The sequence below is a fragment of the Hemiscyllium ocellatum genome, chromosome 49 (assembly GCF_020745735.1).
Source record: "Hemiscyllium ocellatum isolate sHemOce1 chromosome 49, sHemOce1.pat.X.cur, whole genome shotgun sequence".
Taxonomy (NCBI): Eukaryota; Metazoa; Chordata; class Chondrichthyes; order Orectolobiformes; family Hemiscylliidae; genus Hemiscyllium; species Hemiscyllium ocellatum.
Window position 1 is genome coordinate 5,475,367 of NC_083449.1, and position 22,511 is coordinate 5,497,877.

At 41.0% G+C, this 22,511-nt stretch overlaps 1 long non-coding RNA gene across 1 annotated transcript; it reads left to right on the forward strand.

Moving 5' to 3' along the window:
• Positions 1-669: 669 nt before the first annotated feature.
• On the forward strand, positions 670-14,042 carry LOC132837239 (uncharacterized). The gene is made up of 4 exons (XR_009647447.1): positions 670-787; positions 1,400-1,454; positions 3,622-5,015; positions 13,645-14,042. It is a non-coding gene; the product is annotated as an uncharacterized LOC132837239 (long non-coding RNA).
• Positions 14,043-22,511: the final 8,469 nt, after the last annotated feature.

The following is a 22,511-nucleotide window of genomic DNA, read 5'->3' on the forward strand; positions in this document are numbered from 1 at the left end:
TCCAGGAGTGAATAAACAAAAACAGCTGGCGTACAATACATCACAAGGTTTCTGTCTGCAACATACCTGACACTGTCATACACGACAAACTAAATCGTGTCCCAGTGATGTTATTGCACACCTGGTCTGACTTTTGCACGGGCCTCCTGACCCAGAAGTAAGCACTGACACTGTGATGCAATACTCTCTCCATCAGTTATTTTCTGCCTTCGTAAGAATGTTCCACTTATTCCATCTGTATGTTAGTTTGGGCAAGGAGTTAATATTTGTCAACAGGATTAAATACCACAGTTAACATTCGATCTGACCATATGTTATCGATTGGGGGAGCACAGGGGATGGGCCGCCAGTTTCTCCGCTCCCTGATCAGATTGTGAGAGAGTCGGAGGGAGGAGTTATTAACATGATCCGGAATGAGCTCCATTGGAGCTTCATAAAGGGTCAATGTCCCAGTTTGAAACATTCCCTGCCGTTTCCCCAAAACCCCAGATCCTTTCGTCAAACTGGTTGAAAATAAAATAGGGGAAATGACCAATTGACGTTTGTTTCTGGGAGGCATTTGGAGAGCAGCGCATGCGCAATGCTGCCCCCATGCGTATTGTTCCTGACCAGAGGAGCGCATGCGTGAGGCCCTCCCCCAGCGCTGCCATTGGGTAGCATTTACTTAGTGAGTACAAGAGGTTTGTTTGAAACAGACCGCAATGGAGAGATCAGCGCCCAGGGAAGTGAGGGAACAACAGGTTCCTTCCAGCAGCACATCGGGATGGGAGCCTGGGACTGATTCGGGGTGAGTTCAGGGAGAACCGGGGGCTGATGGAAGAGGCTGAGCGGAGCAGGAACTGGAGTGAGCGGGCTTGCGGGGGTGGGGTGGTGAAGAGAAAGAGAGGCCTTTCTCGGGCTGTGTGGGCCTGCTGAGGGGAACAGAGCGGGAAGAAGCTGCTGTGGGACATTCTTGTGGCTTTTACTTCTCTAAACACTGATGGGAATAGACATTGAAATAAAGGACAGTAGAAACAAATGTAACAATCCTGCGAAGGGTAAATATAGCAAGCACCGGGAAACATCTCGAAGTATGTGAAATCGTGCCCAGTGTTCGTCTTTCAACAGGTGGTGTATTGGGAGTTGGATATTGAATGGTGTAATCATTCCATTTATGGAGCTGTGCATTTTTTGGTTAGTTTATTTTTTATCTTAGTAAAGTGTTTTTGAATTTCGGAAATAGAAAAAGACTGGAAGGAGCTCAGGGCTCGAGTGGAACCAGGATCTGCACTGTTCACCTTGCCTTGTTCAAAAACAAAGAATTATAATGATCATGATTTGAATATTGCATCGATCATTTGATGTCTTCCTACTCAGCTGCTGGTGATGTACAGGAGCTCTCTCTTTTGTCTTTCTCTAGGCAAATATTTGATGGATCAGTCCAAGGGTGACCAGCTGCTTCTCACAATGAGCAGGTATGTTACCACTGCCAGAGAGGAGAATGTCCCTTCCACTGTCTGAGTGGACTGAGTCAGACACACATTGAGCTCAATTTCCAGAAGGACACATTCAATCCAAGAGTTAAACACAACTGACGATATATAAATGGGCGGCACGGTGGCATAGTGGTTAGCACTGCTGCCTCACAGCGCCTGAGACCCGGGTTCAATTCCTGACTCAGGCGACTGACTGTGTGGAGTTTGCACGTTCTCCCCGTGTCTGCGTGGGTTTCCTCCGGGTGCTCCGGTTTCCTCCCAGAGTCCAAAGATGTGCGGGTCAGGTGAATTGGCCGTGCTAAATTGCCCGTAGTGTTAGGTAAGGGGTAAATGTAGGGGTTGGGGTATAGGTGGGTTGCGCTTCGGCGGGTCGGTGTGGACTTGTTGGGCCGAAGGGCCTGTTTCCACACTGTAAGTAATCTAATCTAATCTAAATCTATATTATCTCACCCTGTTCTCAATGCACACCACCTCAGTGGTGGTAAATTCCATTATTCAAAGCCAATTATCATTCATAAGATTAGAGCAGGTGAAACTGTACACTTGTAATAAATATACATTTGAGCTGCATTAAATCCATATGTAGAATAGGCATTTTTAAAGTTATAATCAATAATCAATCATGCTGTTACATTGTTATAACAAGTATATATGAGGTCAATATTAAGTGCAAATATAGAAGCAAAGTTGGACATTGAGTAACTGAGCAGGACAAATTTATTCTTTTGACAAATAGTTGTCCTGTGCAAAGACAATAATCAAACAATGTAAATTCCAAATGTACATCTTGGTCCAGCCTTATCGACAGAGGATGCTTCGAGAAAGGATGCTTAAAGCCCATTCACACACGTGCATACACATCTGTCTCTGTCTGTCTGTTTCTCAGCCTGGTGTTGATGAAAATACACTTTATCCACACTCCCATTCTGGCTGAGGGCCTGAGTAATGCAGAAGCATTTCCACACTTTTTAATGTATGAAACACTGATTGATAAGACATTAAACCCACCTCATAAAATGCATCAAGTCATGACATGCGGGACTGGAAACACACTCTATCTGTCAATTTCTTCTTTGTCAAAGTGTGTGTAACTGTCAATCTGCATCTTTCAGACTCTGCTGTGTGAATACATAAATATAGTTGTCAATCTGTAGTTGTCAGTTGGTTCAATACTTACTTTTGCAAAGATTTGAATTTTACTGTATTAAATATCAGGTTTAATTTTACATTTTGTATGTGCAGTAGTTTTTGTCAGTTGCTGCTCGGTACTACAGTAATGTAACATCTAACACTAACATCTTCTGAATGTGTGAGCTGAGATATCATTTGTCGCCATCAGTTTCTGCTTTGTGACTGTGAGAGATCAGTTATCAATCTTTCCCTGTCAGGCTCTGTAGTGTCAGTGCTTGAGTGTATTTACTAATCTTTCCCTGTCAGTTTGTGTGACTGTATTTATCAATCTGTACCCCTCAGATTCTACTTTATGAATACGTGAGTATAGTTACCCATTTGATTTGATCTGATTATTGTCACATGCACTGAGATACAATGGAAAGTATTGTTTTGTGCACTTTACAGGCAGATAATATCATACAAAATGCATCAGGGTAATAGAACAGAATCCGCAATACAGTATTAAAGCTGCAAAGAGAGATTAACATTAAAATTTGAACGAGATTAGAGTGGTGCTGGAAAAGCACAGCAGGGTCAGGCAGCATCCGAGGAGCATTCTGGATAGAAAGTAGGTTTCTGCAAGGCGGATACCCAATCTACATTCAGTTTCCCCAACATAGGGGACACTCACATATTCACAGCAGTATTTAACAGGTACATCTTGATAATTGTTCTCACACATTCACTGAAGAGGAACTGACAGGTATGGATAGATAAGGAAACTGTCATATTCAGACATGCACTGGCATCAGATTATCCCATTTGTAGAGGTGTTGGTTAGTGTCTGGTTCTCAGTGAATTGGCACGGAATTTTTTGATACAATCACTAAAGAGCAGCTCAGGCCAATAATAGAATCAGCCCTGTGGTCCTGTTGGAATTGCTGTCTTGAAGGAAAAACAACCTAATGATTATAAAATTATTTCATTGACTTAATGTTGATTTACAGACGATGTCTCTTCTGTCTTCCTCCAGACAATTACTTGAAGGACCAAGCCAGTGTAATATGTACAAAGCCAAGTGTGATCAGTTCCTTCTAACAAATAGCAGGTATGTAGTCAGACTGAAGAACATCCTTTTCACAGTTAGAGAGCAGATTGAATAAGACACACGTTGACTCAGTTTCCAGAGAGAAAGTTTCAAATCAAGAATCAACTACCTTGGAGGAATTACATTTTTTTTCCCTCTCTCCATTCTTGAGGTATATCACCCTATTTGCCAATAATTGTTATAATTCACAGCCATAGAGTTTAGAGATGTATAGCACAGAAACAGACCATTCGGTCTGACTCATCCATGCCTACCAGATATTCAAAAATAATCACGTCCCATTTGGCAGCACCAGTGCCATTTGCCAGCACTTGGCCCATCTCCCTCCAAACCGTTTCTATTCATGTACTCTTCCCGATGCCTTTAACTGTTGGAATTGTTCCAGTCTCCACCACTTCCTCTGGCAGTTCATTCCATACACATGTCACGGGATCCATTACTTCTTCATGAAAAGACTCGATTCCTCTGTGGAATTTTACCTGATTATATTATATTGTATAAGATTAAGCTTAACAGCAATGATGCTATTAACTCGTTAAATGTCATGGGATCTGTCTACTTCTTTATGAAAAGACTCGATTCCTCTGTGGAATTTTACCTGATTATATTATATTGTATAAGATTAAGCTTAACAGCAATGATGCTATTAACTCGTTAAGTGTCATGGGATCTGTCTACTTCTTCATGAAAAGACTCAATTCTTCTGTGGAATTTTACCTGATTATATTAGATTGTAGCAACAATGATACTATTAACTCTTTTTATTGTATTTTAGCCTAGCAACAATTAAGTATAACTATGACTATGTGGCAACTGCTCTCTACCAGCTACTTATTGTTTTCTCAGCTAATTAAGTGTTTAACGCGACCTTTAAACAATGCTGACCGAGGCACAGTTTGAGATTCCAGTTCTTTAAACAAATGATGTAATTGCTTAACTTAGACTGTAAGGGATATAAAAGCAGAGCTAAAACAGACAGAACTCACTCTTGTCTTGAAACACAGACAATGAGTCACCCAACCATCCTCTGAACCACCAGGCTTGCAGAAAAGACACATTTGTGCAAAATACGGACCGATCGGATGAAACATACGGACGGCTAAGAGCTTGCTGAAATACGCCTGCCTAAAAGATTCTCGGTTGAGGCACTGCATTCTAGCCTGAAGAAGATACAATCTGAACCAACTAGCTGATACACGCTAGTCTATGAAGATCCCATTTGGGACACTCAGGTAGTAAGCTCTGCTTTATATCCTAGGTATCTTTTAAGAACATTCAAAAAGGCTGTAACGATTGTGATTAACTGAAAACATCTGATTGTGAGTATTCAACTTATTATATTGATAAATTTCTATTATATTTTACACCACACACTTTGTATTCGCCGAACCTTTATTTGATAAGATATGTTTACCTTTGTGTTGGTATGTTAAGTCTAGAACTTAGCTGAGAAGGCATTAGGATTGACTTAAAGTGAATCCCTCTCACTCCTAGGTGAAAGGATAAACTGAAGGGACCTAGAGACCTGCGATAAACCCAGCCGAGTTTGTAGCTATCAGGACCATACAGTCAATAGGGACCACTGGTAAACTTGACAGGTAACGGCCTCAGGTATATGCCCGAGGTACTGTAGTTTAATCCGGTAGTAACCCATACCTATTGAGGATATCCACCTGAATAACATAACAATTGGCGCCCAACGTGGGGCTCGAGAGATTGCACTATCTTGAACCTCACGGCGTAAATATTATCTTTGTCACCAAATAAACTCCTTCTGTAGGGATATAGCGAATAGTACAAAAAATAAAAGCCCCTCAAAAAGAAAAAGAAAATGGCCAATATACCTGCCTGTTATTTTAGAAATGATTGGGCAGAAATAGTCGCAGCAGGAAACGACAATATAGTCTCCCCACCTAACCTAAGAGGTCAGGAGGTAAGACTGAGGGCAGATGAGTCAGTCCTAGAAGGACTAAACAGACTCAATGGAGAACCTATAGCAGCAAGACTCCGATACAGGTTCAGAATAGAATATGTAGATGGAACTCACCATCACTATGATGGATGCATACCAGCAGATGGAACTGGAAACCCCCTAGAACCAGCCCACCAGCATACCGCTGGCGTTCTACCAGCTCAACATACGGTAACAGTAATTAGAAGAGAAACAGACCTAAGGGGAAGAGAAGTACCGCTAGTACCAGGCATGTCAGAACATGCCTGGGCAGAAGATATAGCTCAGCAAATTATAGTGGCAGCAGACAGAGTGCTCCAAATACCCCAACTAAATAGAGTAGCAGCACAAGTCCTAGTGGCGCAACATGCTGTAGAAAAAGCCCGATGGCTAATCAATAATCCCAGGCCCGGACAAGCACCACAACCGGTAGCAGCCCGCCGTGTGTACGGTGATCCCTCACTGAAGAATTTTAAAATCTGCTTCCTAGACTTTCCCTCAGATGACAGAGCAGCAATAAAATATATAATTCAACATTTCGAAAAACTAAAAGCCTTCTTGGAAGGACTAACCCCCCAAGAAAATTCAGATTTATTTAAAGCCCTGGATTGTCCTGCTTTAGATCAGGAACCGCACACCACAATAAATCTAGTTACCATACTCCATGAAGCCCACAACCGGGTATATGGAACCCAAAGAGCAGAAGCAGCCAACAAGATATTCAAAACACTCCTGGAATCAGGGAGAACAATGCTCCAGGTAGCACAATCCGCTGAAGATCTAGAAATAAACTATGTCCAAGTCAGGTCGCAATTATTCAGACAATTCCAGAATGAAGGCCATGCAAACAGGCTCAGGGAAGCCACAAACAGAGCACTAGGACAGGGACAAAACCCATGGCAAGTATTCAGACAAGAATTAATCAACTTAGGAGAAGTCCTCAATCTATCCCTAGATAGAATAGGAAAACAAAATCCCCACGGACCTCAACCAGAAGCCAAGGAAAGGAAATCAGAAAAACCTAAATCAGAAACCCAGAAATCCAAGGCGCAAGGACGCCAACAAAACCAAAGAAAACCATGGACATACCGACCCCAATATGAACCATTGGTTCAGGTAGTGGAAAAAGTCCAACCCAGAAACCAGGGACCTCCCCGACAGCAGCTACCTCCTAGACCAATTCCAGGAGTAAGCCCAAACTATTTAGGGAGAAACCCCATTCCGAATTATCAAGACCCAAGAGCTAGAGGGGGATACCAACCTCCACTACAGCCAGCCCAGCAACCACAACAACCTCGGGAATATAGGCCACCCCAACAAAATTTTAGACCTAGGCCTCCAAATGGACAAGTTCAACAAGAACGATACAACCTGAGACCCAGAAACAGTCAGGGACAAGCAATAACCTCTGGATCAGCCAGAGTGCAAACACAAGGGGACGAAAGGAATACAGAAGGGCAAAGAATCCACCAGACAGGGATGGTGAGAAAACCCAGACAGACAGCAGCAGAACCATGCTACCCTCAAGAACAAGGAAAAATAGAGGGGTATAAACCCCACAGACAGCAATGGCTCACAATAATGCTAGACACAGGGGCAGAAATGTCATTAATGGACAAAAGTTTGGCAGAAAAACTAAACATACCAAAAGTAGGAACAGAACCTTATCAGGGCATAGGAGCACCTGTAAAATGGGCAGATGTAGGAAAAATCAAATTAATCCTAAAAAATGGAAAACAAATAGAGACTAAAGCTCTAATTATAGAAGGTCTAAAAGACCAGGGAGAACCAGTAATATTAGGATGGGAAGACATTAAAGGACACAAACTACTAGAACAAACAGAAGACAAAAGAACAGAAGACTTAAAAGAAATTTTAGATAAAGAAAGCAACCCCAAAATCAGAGCAAAAATAAAACACCTAGTGCAAACTCACTGGGAAATCTGGCAAAAAGACTCATACCATTGCGGTAATCTAAACATTGATCCCACTCCCACAGGAATGGGACACTTCAAAATCAAAAAGAAGTATGGCATCAACAAACCAGAGATAGCTAGGGAAATCCAAAAAGTCATAGAAAGACTTGAGGAACAGGGAGTCCTAATAGAAAAAGGATCCCCATACAATACACCCATAATTGGAATACCAAAGCCTGATAAGCCAGGAAAGTACAGACTTGTCTGTGACTACCGAGACTTGAATTCAGGATCAGTGCCCTTCTCGTCATACTTTAAAGGAGCTCAGACTACATTGAATACCTTAAGAAGGGAGAAATATAAAACTACCCTAGACTTATCAAATGGATTTTGGAGTCATCCAATCCCAAAAGAAGAGTGGCCATATACAGCCATAACAGACACCCTAGGGAGACAATTAGTTTGGACCAGACTCCCTCAGGGATACCTAAACAGCCCAGTAATATTTTCTGCAGAAGTCAGAAAAACAGTACAAAACTTAGCTCCGCCAGGACAAACAGAATGCTATGTAGATGATATTTATATCACTCATGGTGACCTAGAAGAACATTTTGCCTGCCTACATAGAATAATGGAACACCTGTACCATAAGGGATATATAATTGGACTAGCAAAATCCCAGATCGCCAGAGAAAATGTAAAATACTTAGGAGTGGAACTAACCAATGAAGGAAAAGGACTAACTGAAGAATACAGTGAAAAAATAGCTGATATTCAACCTCCTACCAAAATTAAAGAATTACAAGCAATATTAGGCCTATGTAACTATGCCAGAGACTTTGTCCCAGGATATGCAGAAATATCTAAACCCCTGTACAAAAAACTAACCGAGAAAGTATTCTCATGGACTGAAGAAGATCAAAATAACCTAAATGAACTAATCAACCAATTAAATAAAGCAGAAAACATGGGAAAGCATGAACCAGGGAAAGACATTACACTAGAAGTAATTATAGGGCAAGAAAGTGCCACCGTAAGAGTAACCAGTCAAGGACAGAACAAACCCTTCCAATATATCTCTTTAAACTTTACAGAAACAGAGAGGAAATACCCAAAAATAGAAAAAACATGGGTAGCCATAACTAGAGCAGTGGAACCCATCAGAAAAATCCAAGGGGAAGGAAAGATAATTATCCTCACGGAATTGGCAGAATTACAATCCAAACAACAAAAAATAGAAAGGAGCTAAAGGGTCCACTCGGCCAGGTATGAAAAATGGGATATCCTACTAGCTGACCCCACTATAGAAATACAGCCCCTTACAGGAAAAACAGATACTTGGTGGACACCGAAATATAAACTAGCTGCTACTGAAGAAAAAACTGAATTCAATCCAGATATGTACATCTATACAGATGGTAGTGCCCAAAGAGGCCTGGATAAACAAGGTAAAGAAGAAAAATTAACAGGAATAGGAATAGTAATTGGTACAAAACTAAACAATGAGTTCCAAGAAGAAAAGGTCTTAGAAATAAAAGGACCACTGGGAGGTTCAGCCCAGAAAACAGAAGTAAAGGCGTTAGAATTAGCCTTAAAAGAAGCAAGCCAATTTCCTGCAGAACTCCAAATTCTCGTTTGTACAGATAGCTTTTATGCCAGTAGAGGCTATAACGAGGAACTAGATAAATGGAGTGAAAAAGGATTCCATGATTGTAGGAATCACCCCATACAATATAGACAAATATGGGAAGAAATAGCTAGATTAAAAGAAAACCTCCCAAATGTAAAAGTAATACATGTCAGAGGACACCAGAAAGAAGGTGAACACAAAAAAGGAAATGATCTAGCTGACCGAGCAGCCAAAGCCGCAAGTTTGGGAAAAGAATATAAAATAAGAGTAATAACTAGGCAAATGAAAAAAGAGAATCAGGACAAAGAATTGGAAGACTTACTTCAGGGCAAGGAAGTAAAAGGATACCCTAAAAATCAGGACTACTGGGAAGAATCTGATGGGGTAGTCAAAACCAAATTTAAAGATCAAACCACAGAACAGGCTAAGATAATACCCCCTAGAAAAGGGAGAAGAGAACTTATCAAGACGGCCCACGAAGGCTTAGGGGCCGTGCATCCAGGAATAAAAACCACTCAGTCACACCTAAAGCAGAAATACTGGTGGCCTGGGATGAATGCAGAAGTTAAAAGATATTGTAATGAATGCAAAACTTGCCTAAAATATAATATCAAGGGAGGAACTAAAAAAGAACCGAAAATTATTCAGTCACAAAATATGGAGCCCGGGGATAAATGGATAATGGATTTTATCGGCCCATTGCCGACCTCTCACGGGAAAAAGCCATTTAAAAGACCGAATAAATATTGCCTAGTATGTATTGATGAATGTACCGGATTCACCACCCTGATCCCAACAAAGAGTTGTAGGACACAAGATGCTATAGAAGCTAGTGAGTTGATTCTGGTCGCTAACGGGCCTCCCAGAGTAATTCATACAGACCAAGGACCTGGCTTTAAAAACCAGGACTTTAACATGTGGTGTACCGCTCATGGGATACAGCTTGAGTTTAGCACACCTTACCATCCTGAATCGGCAGGAAAGGTAGAACGGAGAAACCAAGATGTCAAACTAGCCTTGGCAAAATTATTGTGCACTCGCGGTGGTAGTTGGAGTCAATGGTTGAAGGAGGTGCAGCTGGCCATCAATAACACACCCATAGATCTCTTAGGAGCAGAGAACCATATAACTCCGCACTATTTGAGATATGGAGTACAAATGAATACAGAAAATAAGCCTGAAATAGAAACCCAAACTAAACTTAAAAAAGAATGGATAGATCTCCTAAAAACTAAAAAAGAAGAATTAAGACAACAAAGGGAACAGAAAATTCAAGAAGACAGAAAATTTTGGCAACCTAAAGTAGGAGATTGGGTACAAGAGAAAAAACAAAATAAATCAGGAAGAGCCTTTAAAGCCCGCTATCATTTGCCTCAACAGATAATCCAAGTAGGAAATAGGACAGTGACAGTCGGGAAGGAAGGTAAAGAAAGGACTTTATCTGTAGATAATATAAGACCAGTTAACAAAGACTAAGAACATGGCAGATTGGATGGCTGTATATTTAGGAGAAGAAGAGAAACACAGGGAACAAATGGAGGGATTTTTAACCTCCAAGAGAGATGTAAACAGCAGAAATGAAAAAAAATTGGAAACAAATATTTAAAGAAAAAAAAACAAAAACAGAACAATATGGAGTTAGGACAATTAGGGAAAGGCAAAAGGATACCAAAAGTAAAAAACCCTCCTAAACTTAAATAAAAAAAAACCAAGAAAGAAGAGACTAAGACGATTAAACAAAAGAAACTCACGGCAGAACGCTGCTCTAAGTGTAATATAGTTCAACACACCCTACTATTTATAGTATTAGCCTTTCTAACTATAGGATGGATACTTCAGGCAGTAATAAAGCGCAGCCTGGAATGTAACACAGGTAATAACCCCGACAGCAACAGTAACTCGACAAATTCAGCAGGAATGCCTCTAATAATAGGAGGATTAACCCTATCTAACATGGCCCTTGTAATGTTAGGACTAATTACGATAAATGTTGCGCAAGCTCAAAAATATGAAACTTGGACAGATCCAAGACCCTCAGCAGAAATAATAGGAGAAGAAATTATAGGACACACATACACCTTAGACATAATAGTCTTAAAACAGGAGCTTGTGAATGAAAACCAAGAACAAGATCAAAGAATAGATAATCTTATACAAAATTGGATAGACGAATTACTATCTTATAGTATACAAAATGTTACAACAAATGAAGAAACCTCAGAGAGAGATAGATGGCTCTACTGTTTATACAAAACGTATAACCGTTCAGACTATCAGATCCAGGATCAAAAAACCACTATAACTGCTCCTATCCTATTATTATAAAAATAACACCCATATAATTGGATGCACCGATAAAGCCACACAATGTTATAGCCCATCAGGATACAATACCGCTCTCCTCCAAAACTGCCCAAATGATAATAGAGCAAAAAGAAATGAAACCCATGGACCATGGTCCTGCAAAATTCCCAACTCAGGAAAAGTAGTATATATAGAACACGGTAGATTTAAATGTGGATACACTTATGAAGTTCCTTAGGATAATTACTATGAAAATAATACCAAAAAGTATAACACTGAGGCAGAAAACCCAGATGGAAATCAAACATCTAAATGGAAATCAGTATATCAAGACTGGAAAAAATTAAAATACTTCTTAAAAGACCCACAAAGACAGGGAACTGAAATAAAAGTAGAAAATACAACTCTGTACTGCTACCATTGGGGCAGGATGTACTGCTACAAAACAAAGCAGAATGCCACCTTTTGGGAACAATCTTCTCCTGATAGATGGCTGGTGATAACCACAAATCAAAAAAAGCAGTAACAGCAACGATAATGATAATAATAATAATAATAATAATAATAGACAACAACAGGCAGAAGCATATATTAAGGATTTATTCAAAAATCAGAAAATACAATGGGAAAACTCAAAAAACCTAATAATAGAAGTGATAACAATCAAAAAAGACCAAGCCTGGCAAATTGCCTTTAATGACCTTAGAAATCAATTAAATGTAATAACTAGACGATGGTTGCATAACACCGTAAGAACAGAAAACAGGACAATAGCTGATTTAACCTCAAGGGTATACAGATCCCACGTGGAAAACAAAGATCAACAACTAAAGATCTCACTAGTAGAGATCAAATCCATCCTCACAAACGAAAATTACGAAACTAAAATAAAACAACCAATTTGGCAAAGCCTAAAAAATGGGTGGCTGAAAAAGGAAAAATGTATTCAAATTAACAATCAGCCTCAACTGATCGAATTCTCTAATTTAATCCTATTAAAACCCTGTGATAATAACACGGTTCAATATGTTAAAAAAAAAGATTGCCAGATAGAGTACTTCCCATCTGGAAATACCTGGCTAACAAACCAGTCAGGAGAATTTAATGTTACGACAGGACATGTCGGATGTAATGGCAAAATTATGAGACAAAACAGAGAAACTTATAAGAACCCGGCAGAAAAAAATTAATCTAAAAATAGAAAAACCCAAACCTGACCTAGAACATTTTGAAAGAATGCTAACCATCTATTCAGAAAAGCAATGGATGGAGATAACCTTCTCGGGCCCAACGGATGACGAGAAGCTAAAAGACCCTCCAGAACCTAATATCAAAAGAAAGGAAGGCTGACCAAAAAACTCTACAGGAAGAGATAAAAATATGTGTAGAAGAATCAAGAAAAAATTGGTATGATAACTTGCATATTAATGCAAGGACTATGTCAGTATTACAAACTACTGCAAACATTTGGGTGCAAATCTATGATTGGATTTATTGGATTCTATCATGGCTTGGCCTAGAACAATATACACCGCTCTTAGTGGGACTTATCCTACTCTGGGTGTTTGTGGTCGTAATTTGGCCATTTCTCAAGCCATTAATCAAGGGATTGATTCCAGAACGAAAATAAACCACATTCTGCTTCCTCGACCGGCAAGCATGGATGAAACCACAACCAAATACCAAGAAGTCCTAGACTTCCTGGGAAAACAAAACCAAGACTTACTTGGGACTCTGAACTATTGTGAAGGAACGGGAATTTCTTGAACCAATGTGATATTTTCTCCCACATGAAAGAACAATTTAGCCCTGTAGTCATGCCCGTAAGTCTATGGGACGCCTACTGCCACCACCTACCCATTATAGGAGGAAACATTCTGAAAGGACTCCAGCTCCTTTGGGGCTTGGTAGAATATAAATGGGTCCATTTGACCCTAGGTATAGGACTAATTCTCACAATTATGATTGGCTTTGAATTTAAACGAAGAAAATTTGAAATTACTAAGGGAGAATGGGGATCGTTTTTAACACTGATCTCCTCAACCATAATCATATCTTTTAATTACGAACCAGAATGGGCCATTTCTTGTGCTACCATTCACTTGATTCTAAAGACATTAATTGTCTGTCATTCGGTCTTAACACAGACCTCAAACCAGGATAAACCTTCGTTTGTCCAAACCAAAAACCAAACCAAACCTTTGAAACACAGACGCGACCCGTCTTTGGGTGACGCTAAATCAGAAAAACAAAATAAGTCCAAGCAGCTACCACCTTGGAAGAAACCAAAACCACAGAAAACCTGCGTACCAAAATGGAACCAAAAACTTACATTACTGGAACTCAACAAACCCTCTGCATCTATGCGAAAAAAAAACAACCTCAATATTCCTTTATCAATATCCAAAAATTAAAGAATGGGTAACTAGAAAGAAGGAAACCAACACCACACGGAATACGGATGGTGGACTGAGCCAAGAACAGTTCTAAAAGAACACAACATTGGACAATGTTTAAATTGTAATGGACGTAAAAAGGCACAGAGACTAATATGCACATTTTGCTCAATGCTATTCGAAGAATTGAATATGAACATATTACTTTCTGTATGCAAACCAACAAAGATGTTGCCAGACCCAGATTTGATCAAAGGGGAACGCATTCGACAAACACCCCTTTCAAAAGAATATATGGTACAGTATGACCGTAGAAGAGGCCATAACCTGGCTGAACACTTAATGATACTCTCCAAAGGAAAATATACCTTTGTGGACTGTCTGAACTATGTTGCAAAACTACACAAGCGGAATGAAGAAAACCTAACTGACCTAAACATGCTCCGATCCAACATAAAACAAGACGAGTTTAATTACGTAACCAGAGAAGCCAACAGACCGTTACCTCATCCACAAATCGATATGATAACCGAATGGTCAAAATGGACATGGTCACCTAAAGCCATAGAAACGGTGGTAACTTATACATCACCGACCCATGATTGGAAATGGACGGAAAGAGAATATAAGAACCCACCTGGATACAATGACTGCCTCCTGAGGGAACTCCGGAGAAAACACAAAATATCCCCCTACATGGCATGCGAAAGAGACCGCAAACAGGATCTCAAAGACTACCATGAGTACAAAATGAGGATTCTGAATGAAAGACCAAAACGGATGGTCCAACAAACTTCATGGTACAGTTGGAAACACGATGGCTGTCAAGGCCCCGAACCAAAACCAACATGGAAACCAGAGGTCCGGCTCTTTGACCACCAACATGATTGGAAACGAAATCCACTGATGAAATTCGTCGGAACCCCAACAACTGAATCTGATCATGAAACCCGCCATGGGAAGTCTGACTCAGAATAATTTCGCATAATTAAATGAAATGTATGCGTTGATTTAATGTTGCCTTTTCCGCTTTACTCACAATAGCTCTCATAATAAGAGCGTCAACTGCAACAAACTACACCGCTGATGAATAAAGTGAAGATAATAATAATGGAGCGCAGAAAAACGAAAAACTCCTGATACATGCTGCTATTGGTACAACAATCATTGTAGAACTCTGTTCAGCTATCATTTGAACTTTTTAAAGACACATGGGGAAATCTCGCTTTTCAAGAGGGGGATGTCACGGGATCCATTACTTCTTCATGAAAAGACTCGATTCCTCTGTGGAATTTTACCTGATTATATTATATTGTATAAGATTAAGCTTAACAGCAATGATGCTATTAACTCGTTAAATGTCATGGGATCTGTCTACTTCTTTATGAAAAGACTCGATTCCTCTGTGGAATTTTACCTGATTATATTATATTGTATAAGATTAAGCTTAACAGCAATGATGCTATTAACTCGTTAAGTGTCATGGGATCTGTCTACTTCTTCATGAAAAGACTCAATTCTTCTGTGGAATTTTACCTGATTATATTAGATTGTAGCAACAATGATACTATTAACTCTTTATTGTATTTTAGCCTAGCAACAATTAAGTATAACTATGACTATGTGGCAACTGCTCTCTACCAGCTACTTATTGTTTTCTCAGCTAATTAAGTGTTTAACGCGACCTTTAAACAATGCTGACCGAGGCACAGTTTGAGATTCCAGTTCTTTAAACAAATGATGTAATTGCTTAACTTAGACTGTAAGGGATATAAAAGCAGAGCTAAAACAGACAGAACTCACTCTTGTCTTGAAACACAGACAATGAGTCACCCAACCATCCTCTGAACCACCAGGCTTGCAGAAAAGACACATTTGTGCAAAATACGGACCGATCGGATGAAACATACGGACGGCTAAGAGCTTGCTGAAATACGCCTGCCTAAAAGATTCTCGGTTGAGGCACTGCATTCTAGCCTGAAGAAGATACAATCTGAACCAACTAGCTGATACACGCTAGTCTATGAAGATCCCATTTGGGACACTCAGGTAGTAAGCTCTGCTTTATATCCTAGGTATCTTTTAAGAACATTCAAAAAGGCTGTAACGATTGTGATTAACTGAAAACATCTGATTGTGAGTATTCAACTTATTATATTGATAAATTTCTATTATATTTTACACCACACACTTTGTATTCGCCGAACCTTTATTTGATAAGATATGTTTACCTTTGTGTTGGTATGTTAAGTCTAGAACTTAGCTGAGAAGGCATTAGGATTGACTTAAAGTGAATCCCTCTCACTCCTAGGTGAAAGGATAAACTGAAGGGACCTAGAGACCTGCGATAAACCCAGCCGAGTTTGTAGCTATCAGGACCATACAGTCAATAGGGACCACTGGTAAACTTGACAGGTAACGGCCTCAGGTATATGCCCGAGGTACTGTAGTTTAATCCGGTAGTAACCCATACCTATTGAGGATATCCACCTGAATAACATAACACACACACCACCACCTGCGTAAAAAAGTTTCCCCTTAGGGGCAAGATTTAAAAGGGACCTCTCACCCAAACCCTATGTCCTCCAGTTCTGGACTCCCCACCCCAGGGAAATAACCTTGTTTATTTAGCCTATCCATGACCCTCTCTATAAGGTCACCTCCTCAGCTTCCAACACTCCTGGCAACAATCTTTGTAAATCTTTTCTGAATGTTTCAAGTTTCACAACATCCTTCCAATAGGAAGGAGATCAGAATTGCACACAATATTTCAAAAGTAGCGAAGTAATTACCTGTATAGCTGCAGCATGATGTCTGAACCCCTATACTCCGTGCTCGGACCAATAAAAGGCAGCATACTAAATGACGCCATCATTATCCTATCGATCGGCGACTCCACTTTCAACGAACTATGAATCTGCACTCATCATCTCTTTGTTCAGCAATACCCCCCAGCACCTTACTATTAAATGTATAACTCCTGCCTTGATTTGCCTTTCCAAAATGCAGCACCTCAAATTTATCTGAATTGAACTCCATCTGCCACTGCTCAGCCCAGTGGCCGATCTGATCACAATCCTGTTGTACTCTGAGGGAACCTTCTTTGCTGTCCACTACGCCGCCAATTTTGGTGCCATCTGCAAACCTTTTATGTTCACATTCAAATCATTCTTCTAAATGATGAAAAGCGGTAAACCCAGCACCGATCCTTGTGGCACACCACTGATCACAGGTCTCCAGTCTGAAAGGTAACCCTCCACGTGCACCCTCTGTCTTCCACGTTCAAGTCAACTGTGTTCAAATTGCTAGTTCTCCCCGATTTTCATGTGATCTTACCTTGCTAACCAGTCTACAATGAGGAAACTTGTCAAACATCTTACTGAAATCCATATAGATCCCATCCACTGCTCTTCTCTCATCAATCATCGAGTCAAAGGGATGTACAGCACAGAAACAGACCGTTCGGTCCAACTTTCCATGCCAACCAGATATCCCAACCCAATCTAGTCCCATGTGCCAGCACCCGGCCCATATCCCTCCAAACCCTTTTTATTCATATACCCGTTCAGATGCTTTTTAAACGTTGCAATTGTACTGGCCTCCACCACTTCCTCCGGCAGCTCATTCCATACCACCCTCTGCATGAAAGCCTTTCCACTTGGGTCTCTTTTATATCTTTTCCATCTTTCCCTAAACCTATTCCCTCTATTTCTGGACTCCCCATCCCAGGGAACATACCTTCTGTACTTATCCTATCCATGCCCCTCTTGATTTTATAAACCTCTATAAGGTCACTCCTCTGCCTCCGACGCTCCAGGAAAAACAGCCCCAGCCTGTTCAGCCTCTCCTTCTAGCTTAAATCGTCCAACTCTGGCAACATCCTTGTTAATCTTTTCTGAACCCTTTCAAATTTCACAGCATCCTTCTGATAGGAAGGAGACCAGAACTGTACGCAATATTCCAACAGTAGCCTAACCAATGTCCTGTACAGCCGCAACATGTACTCAAAACTCTGATCAATAATGGAAAGCATACCAAATGCCGCCTTCAATATCCTATCTGCCTGCGACTCTACTTTCTAGGAACTATGCACCTGCACTCCAAAGTCTCTTTGTTCAGCAACACTCCCTAGGAGCTTCACATTAAGTACATAAGTCCTGCTAACATTTGCTTTCCCAAAATGCAGCACCTCTCATTTATCTGACTTAAACTCCATCTGCCACTCCTCAGCCCATTGGCCCATCTGATCAAGATCCTGTTGTAATCTGAGGTAACCTTGTTCGCTGTCCGATACACTCCAATTTTGGTGTCATTTGAAAATGTACTTACTATACATCCTATGCTTACATCCAAAGCATTTATATAAACAACGAAAAGTAGTGAACCCAGCACTGATCCTTGTAGCACTCCACTGGTCACAAGCCTCCAGTCTTAAAAACAACCCTCCTTTACCACCCTGTGTCTTCTATCTTTGAGCCAGTTCTGTATCCAAATGTTGAGTTCTCCCTGTATTCCATGAGATCTAACCTTGCTAACCAGTCTCCCATGGGGAAATCCTCTTTGTTACTTATTCAAAAACCTCAAATTAATCTCAGTGTCATGGTTTCCCATGCACACAACCATGTTCACCATACCAAATCAATCCTTGAAAGTCGAAATACATGTAAGTTCTGTCCCTCAGGATTCCCTCCAACATTTTGCCAACACTGATGGCAGGCTCAACAGCCTAAAGTTCTCTGGATTTTCTTTACCACCTTCCATAAATTCTAGCACCATGTTAGCCAACATCTGGTCTTCTGGCACCTCACTTGTGACTATCGATGATAAAAATAATCTCGGCAAGGGACACAGCAATCGCTTCCGTAACTTCCCACAGAATTCTGGAGTACATCTGATCAGGCCATGGGGATTTTTCCACCTTGATGCATTTCAAGACATACAGTACTTCTTCATCTGTAATATGGACATTTTACGAGATGTCACCATCTATTTCCCCACATTGTATATCTTCCATGTCCTTCTCCACAGAAAACACTAATGCAAAATACTCATTTAGTATCTTCTCCCACCTTCTGCAGTTCCACACAAATGCTGCTTTGCTGATCTTTGAGATGCCCTAATCTCTCCCTCGTTACCCTTTTGTCCTTAATGTATTCATAAAATCCCTTGGGAGTCTTCTTAAAATTATTGGCCAAAACTATCTGATGCCCCCTTTCTGCCCTCCTGATTTCCCTCTTAAGTACTCCTGCTATCTTTTCTTCTAAGGATTCACTCGATCTCTGCTGCCTATACCTGACGTATGTTTCCTTCTTTCTCTTAACCAAAACCTCAATTTCTTCATCATCCAGCATTCCCTCCACTTTCCAGACTTGCTGTTCACCCTAACAGGAACAGACTGTCTCTGGACTCTTGTGATCTCATTTTTTAAGGTTTCCCATTTCAAGCCATCCATTTAACTGTGAACATCTGTCAATCAGCTTTTGAAAGTTCTTGCCTAATATTGTCAAGCCCATTGATATACACAGCATTTTTCAAGGGGTTTAGACTGAATTCTTATCTGAAATAGATGCCTGGGAAAGGTATTAAATGTACATTTAATGTGATATTTTTAAAGTTAAAATCAAGATGGAAAAGAAAATCGGATTGTAACATCATTTCAAAAACCACATATAACATAGATGTTAAATACAGAAATAGAAGGAAACCAGATAAAAGTCACCAATTTACAGGATGAGACAGTGTTTTAATTTATTAGTGTTTGGGCAGGACAGAATTAACCCTTGAATGAATAATTGTCACATACAGTCACATGAATTCCAAACACCCATTCTCTGCCAAAACCTGACAAATAAAACTGCAGATGCGAGAGGCTAGAAACAAAAGCAGGATTTGCTGAAAGAAAATTCAGCATGTCTGGCAGCATCTATTGACAGAAAGCAGAGTTAATGTTTTGGGGCCAGTGACTGTTATTCAGAACTGAGTTTCTCCAGGAATTTTTTTTTCCCTGATAATAGAGAATAATTACTGTCGGCACACACAACAACTGCCTCATTCAAAATTAATTCAAAATACAAACATCATAACTGCAGAGTAGGACAAACTGTTATGGAGTTCCATATACACTGCAGGCAACAGAAAATGATACAATCAAAAAGAATATCACTCTCCCATGAAGTCATTGTGGTCTGCAGCAGTCAGAAACATCCAGCTAACTATTTTACTCCCATTCAGACAGCATCCCATTTCCATCAATGTATCATGGTGGCAGAGGAGCTGCCATCCCCACCTTCAGCACAACATCATTCTCCATTTCTCCAACTTGTAGGAACAGATTTTTTTATGACTCTATCTTCATCAAAAAGACTTCTTGTGCCATTGTATCAAAGTAACTTTCATTTTCTACAAATAGCCCTGCATTTCTATGAAGTCTGATATAAAATACAAGAAAACTCATCACCTCAGGAGATCTCCCACTTACACTTCCAACCTCATAGGCCGGGAACCCCGCACTGCCCAGTTCTACCTCCTTCCCAAGATCCACAAGCCTGACCACCCAGGCCGACCCATTGTCTCAGCATGTTCCTGCCCCACTGAACTCATTTCTACCTACCTTGACACTGTCCAATGCCCTGCCCTAGTCCAGGAAGTCCCCACATAACTTCGAGACACCACCTATGCCCTCCACCTCCTCCAAGACTTCCGTTTCCCTGGCCTCCGACGCCTCATCTTCACCATGGATATCCAGTCCCTCTACACCTCCATCCGCCATGACCAGGGCATCCAAGCCTTCTGTTTCTTCCTCGCCCAACATCCCCAACAGTACCCTTCCACTGACACACTCATTCATTTCCCCCAACTGGTCCTCACCCTTAACAATTTCTCCTTCGAATCTTCCCACTTCCTCCTGACCAAAGGGGTAGCCATGGGCACCTGTATGGGCCCCAGCTATGCCTGTCTCTTTGTTGGCTACGTAGAAAATCCATCTTCTGTAATTACACCAACACCACTCCCCACCTCTTCCTCCACTACATTGATGACTACATTGGCGCGACCTCGTGCTCCCACGAAGAGGTTGAGTAATTCATCAACTTCACCAACACATTCCACCCTCACCTTAAATTTATCTGGACCATCTCTGACACCTCCCTCCCCTTCGTGAACCTCTCCATCTCCATTAATGATGACCAACTTGACACCAACATTTTTCACAAACCCCCCGATTCTCACAGCTACGGGATTACACCTCTTCTCACCCTACCTCCTGCAAAAGTGCCATCCCATATTCCCAATTCCTCCGCCTCCGCCGTATCTGCTCCCAGGAGGACCAGTTCCACCCCAGAACACACCAGATTGCCTCCTTTTTTTAGAGACCGCAATTTCCCTTCCCATGGGTTAGATGCCCTCCAACGCATCTTGTCCACATCCCACACCTCCATCTGTAACAAGGACCTATCCACTTCACCCTCCTCTCTAACCTATCACCTTCATCCCACCCCCACCCACCTTTTATACTCTTTGCTACATTCCCCCACCCTCCTCCCTGACCTATCACCTTCATCCCCACCCCCACTCACCTATTGTACTCTATGCTACTTTCTCCCCACATCCTTTGGCACTGAACACAACTTCACTGACCTTAGTGCCCTCCACAAATTTACTTCTGTGCCCTCAGCCAGGTCAGCAATGGGCCCAAAACAGATCCTTGTGGTACACCACTAGTTACTGAACTCCAGGGTGAACATTTCCCATCAACTACCACCCTCCGTCTTCTTTCAGCTAGTCAATTTCTGAACCAAACCAATAAATCACCCTCAATACTGTGCCTCCATATTTTTTGCAATAGCCTACAGTTGGGAACCTTACTGAAAATACCTAATCGAACACTTTACTGAAATCCATATACATCGCATCAACTGCTTTACCCTCATCCATCTGTTTGGTCACCTTCTCAAAGAACTCAATAGGGTTTGTGAGGCACGACCTACCCTTCACAAAACCATATTGACTGTTCCTAATCAACTTATTCCTATCAAGATGATTATGAATCCTGTCTCTTCTAGCCTTTTCCAACACTTTTCCCACAACCGAAGTAAGGCTCACTGATCTATAATTACCAGGGTGGTCTCTACTCCCCTTCTTGAACAAGGGGACAACATTTGCTGTCTGCCAGTCTTCTGGCACTATTCCTGTAGACAATGACAACATAAAGATCAAAGCCAAAGGCTCTTCAATCTCCTCCCTGGCTTCCCAGAGAATCCTAGAATAAATCCCATCTGGCCCAGGGGATTATCCAGTTCCACACTTCCCAGAATTGCTAACACCTTCTCCTTGTGAACCTCTATCCAATCTAGTCTAGTAGCCTGTAACTCCGTATTCTCCTCAACAACATTGTATTTTTCAAGGGTGAATACCGATGAAAAATGTTAATTTAGCACTTCTCCTATCTCTTCGGACTGCACACACTACTTTCCACTCCTGTCCTTGATTGGCCTGGAAGTTATTCTAGTCATTCTTTTATTCCTGATATAGCTATTGAAAGCTTTAGGGTTTTCCTTGATCCTATCTGCCAAAGACTTCTCTTGTCCCCTCCTGCCTCTTCTTAGTTCTCTCTCTTTAGG